This window comes from Palaemon carinicauda, chromosome 2 (assembly GCF_036898095.1).
Source record: "Palaemon carinicauda isolate YSFRI2023 chromosome 2, ASM3689809v2, whole genome shotgun sequence".
Taxonomy (NCBI): Eukaryota; Metazoa; Arthropoda; class Malacostraca; order Decapoda; family Palaemonidae; genus Palaemon; species Palaemon carinicauda.
In genome coordinates, this window is record NC_090726.1 from 5,273,463 (window position 1) to 5,278,462 (window position 5,000).

Genomic DNA, 5,000 nt, shown 5'->3' on the forward strand with positions numbered 1-5,000 from the left:
TATATATATATATATATATATAAGTTTGTTTATGTATGGGTATATATACATAGTTATATCCTTATATGTGTATGTAATATTGCATACATAGATATGATTATATATATAAATGTATGTGCATATATATATATTATATATATATATATATATATATATATATATATATATATATATATATATATATATACATATATATGCACACATATATATATACACATATACAGTATATATACATACATATATATATACATATATATATATATACACATTTATGTATATATAAGTATATGTATATATATATATATATATATATATATATATATATATATATATAGATATAATATATTTTTCATAATCTTTTACCTAAAGAAAAGACAAAGGGACAAATGAGATTGCTTAAAAGGGTACTGGTGTGGGAAGACAGATGCACAAAAAACACCAAATGGAATTAACGAAAATTATTGAATTGCAATACAGAGATGTGAAGAATTTATGGGAAATAATGAGATTTTTTAAAACTAAAAGTTACCCCTACATAATAAAGAGCAAGTTTCTGGCCACACACACACTCATATATATGTGTGTGTGTGGGTATATATGTGTACATGTATACACATGTATATATATATATATATATATATATATATATATATATATATACATATATATATATATATATATATATATATATATATATATATGAAATGCATGAAATATCACACGAGGTTGGGCTGAAGGTAAATAGAAGAAAGAATCTCCAATAGATTTAGTAGGTTTGAAAACAAAGCCCTAAGAAAGTTATTGAGAGTTATGAGATTACTCGAGTGCCATATGTGGATGAGGGGTAGATGGAGATGGTTTGTGCATGCTCTTCGCACTCCCCAAGAGAGATTAGTTCACCAAACGTTCAGTTGGCCCCCCACAAGTCACTAGAAGAGTTGGAAGATCCAGGCCTACATGGCTGAGGACTATGAAGTGCGAAGTACGAGGTGATGAATGAAGGAGTATTTAATTATAAGTTCAAGATAGAGACAACTGGCGAAATCTAACCGAGGCCCTTTGCGTCAATAAGCATAGGAGGAGATGATGATGATAACGATGATGATGATGATTATGATGATGATGTTTTATATATATATATATATATATATATATATATATATATATATATATATATATATATATATATATATATATATAGTATAATATATATATACAGTTTATATATATATATATATATATATATATATATATATATATATATATTAAGTATATCATATATATATACTTATATACTGTATATATATGCAAGTGAGTCCTCTGAAGAAGTATCACGAAAATAGTCAGGTCTTAATCTTATATTTTCTATTTAATTTTCCCTGTAGCTCTTTTACATCTGAGCATCACGTTTCACTGTGATTTGTACGCATTTATATATATTCACACACACACATACACACACACACACACACACATATATATATATATATATATATATATATATATATATATATATATATATATATATATATATAATTCTTTTATTTCCGGTCACGCTTGGCTCTCCCCGTCCCCGGGTAGTGGGGAGGGTGATGTAGTAGTCATACCTTGGTGAGAGAGTGGCGTGTGTGCTTATTTATCTGAATATTTAGCCGTCATTTTTGATTGGTCGTGCAATTATGTAGTGGTTTTGCTGGCGACAACTCAACTTTCTTTAGCCCCGCCACATGGAGCGTCAGGGACCTTACCCGAGTCACCAGGTCACTCACTATCAAAGTTAGGCTTTCCAGATTCCGACTAAGGCTCTTGTCTGTCTTTCGGCCCTTGGCCGATGACGATGCCATATCTAAAAGACTAGGTGCTTCCCTGGTCTGGGTACCAAAAATATGTAGTGGTTTGCAGACTGTGGCTGGACGTAGCATGCAGACTACCTACACTGTTAAAAAAAAACCGGTAAAAATCCTGTAATAAACGTTGCCAGGTATTTGCCGTTATAAAAACGGATATATTGATGTAAAGGAGTGATATTACGGTCACCAACCCGTAAAAGATAATAACAAAGTATGGTATAATTACGGTCTCTTGTATTTTACTGAAATACGGTTGAGAGCAGTATAATTCTACGGAGAATTTCCGATAAAAACAGTGTATAATTTCAGAATGCCGATCATATCCAAATTCGCGCTGCACAAAATTACGATGGAATGCCCTCAGAGATCTGGGAAAAAAAAAAAATTGTCACTGGGCACTACTTGATTTTATTCCTAGCAAGGGTATCCAGCAAAAAGCTTAGAGCATCCCTATTATATTATCTTGAGTACAATCAATAAATAGCTCAAATTTCAAGTAAGATTTTTGAAAGGAGTTAACAAGATAAAAAAAAATCGCCGAGGGAAAGAAATCTTTTGAAAGGAAAAACATATACAAATAAAAAAAAATATTTATTTCAGAATGAAGAAAAAGGTCATTTGAACCAATGAAGTACTATACTATGGAATGATAATTATTGAAGAAAAATTACCAAATTAACAAAATTAACGCCATGAAAAATGAATGTCATACAAAAGCATAAAATATCACAAAAGTTCTAACTTTAGTAGAATTGTCATGGACAGTTGGATGTTATGACTTGAATCCCATACATCCATTCATTTTTTACATTTCAGTCATTGTGAAGAAGCTTAGTACTTAGATGTCAGTTCGTTAGGTCCTCTCTTAATTGTTTTTCACTTAAGGATATTGCTTACAGTACGTCTTATTCAGTACCACGTCGGGAGTTCCGATGTTTGTTTTTTTTCATTTTAGTTATTTATTTTCATCTGTTAAGTTTGGTCTCTTTCTGAGGCGTCATGGTAATATGGAATGTGCAACGACATTCCAAGGAATCAGGGAAATATGGAACTGGTAATGGCATTCCAAGGATTCAGGGTAGTATGGAATGGGCAACGACATTCCAAGGAATCAGGGAAATATGGAACTGGTAATGGCATTCCAAGGATTCAGGGTAGTATGGAATGGGCAACGACATTCCAAGGAATCAGGGAAATATGGAACTGGTAATGGCATTCCAAGGATTCAGGGTAGTATGGAATGGGCAACGACATTCCAAGGAATCAGGGAAATATGGAACTGGTAATGGCATTCCAAGGATTCAGGGTAGTATGAAATGGGCAACGACATTCCAAGGAATCGGGGAAATATGGAACTGGTAATGGCATTCCAAGGATTCAGGGTAGTATGGAATGTGCAACGATATTCCAGGGAATCGGGGAAATATGGAACTGGTAATGGCATTCCAAGGAACCAGGGTAGTATGGAATGGGCAACGACATTCCAAGGAATCAGGGAAATATGGAACTGGTAATGGCATTCCAAGGAATCAAGGTAGTATGGGATGGACAATGACATTCCAAGGAATCAGGTTATGGAATGTGCAACGACATTCCAAGGAATCAAGGAAACATGGAACTGGTAATGGCATTCCAAGGAACCAGGGTAGTATGGAATGGGCAACGACATTCCAAGGAATCAGGGAAATATGGAACTGGTAATGGCATTCCAAGGAATCAAGGTAGTATGGGATGGACAATGACATTCCAAGGAATCAGGTTATGGAATGTGCAACGACATTCCAAGGAATCAAGGAAACATGGAACTGGTAATGGCATTCCAAGGAACCAGGGTAGTATGGAATGGGCAACGACATTCCAAGGAATCAGGGAAATATGGAACTGGTAATGGCATTCCAAGGAATCAAGGTAGTATGGGATGGACAATGACATTCCAAGGAATCAGGTTATGGAATGTGCAACGACATTCCAAGGAATCAAGGAAACATGGAACTGGTAATGGCATTCCAAGGAATTAGGGTAGTATGGAATGTGCAACAACATTCCAAGGAATCGGGGAAATATGGAACTGGTAATGGCATTCCAAGGAATCAGGGTAGTATGGAATGGGCAACGACATTCCAAGGAATCAGGGAAATATGGAACTGGTAATGGCATTCCAAGGATTCAGGGTAGTATGGAATGTGCAACGATATTCCAGGGAATCGGGGAAATATGGAACTGGTAATGGCATTCCAAGGATTCAGGGTAGTATGGAATGTGCAACGATATTCCAGGGAATCGGGGAAATATGGAACTGGTAATGGCATTCCAAGGAACCAGGGTAGTATGGAATGGGCAACGACATTCCAAGGAATCGGGGAAATATGGAACTGGTAATGGCATTCCAAGGAATCAGGGTAGTATGGAATGGGCAACGACATTCCAGGGAATCGGGGAAATATGGAACTGGTAATGGCATTCCAAGGATTCAGGGTAGTATGGAATGGGCAACGATATTCCAGGGAATCGGGGAAATATGGAACTGGTAATGGCATTCCAAGGAACCAGGGTAGTATGGAATGGGCAACAACATTCCAAGGAATCGGGGAAATATGGAACTGGTAATGGCATTCCAAGGAATCAGGGTAATATGGAATGGGCAACGACATTCCAGGGAATCGGGGAAATATGGAACTGGTGATGACATTCCAAGGAATCCTTAACCTGGTTATAAGTCGAGTGTTGTGGGTTGTAGCTATAGGGTCTTTGTGGAGGTAATCATCATGCCAGAGGATTGAAATTAATCTTTGAATTTTCTTATTAATTCTCTGGTAAGATAAATGGAGTTTGCGTAATAATAATAATAATAATAATAATAATAATAATAATAATAATAATAATAATAATAATAATAATAATAATAAACCTACGACATCGTTGCTAGATCTCACTATACTCGAGATGCGGATAGGCGAACTAATTTGGGTAATTAAGGAGAAATTATCTCCCAATTTTGATGATGTAGACTAAATATTTTCACTTTTTATGTACCATAAGTATTGTAATGATTTATGTGCGGTTCGTTCTGGGGACTGATAGTTGTAGGGAATCAGTGGAAAAGATAATACCATCAGTTGATATGATGCTAATGATCTTAATATTAATTCT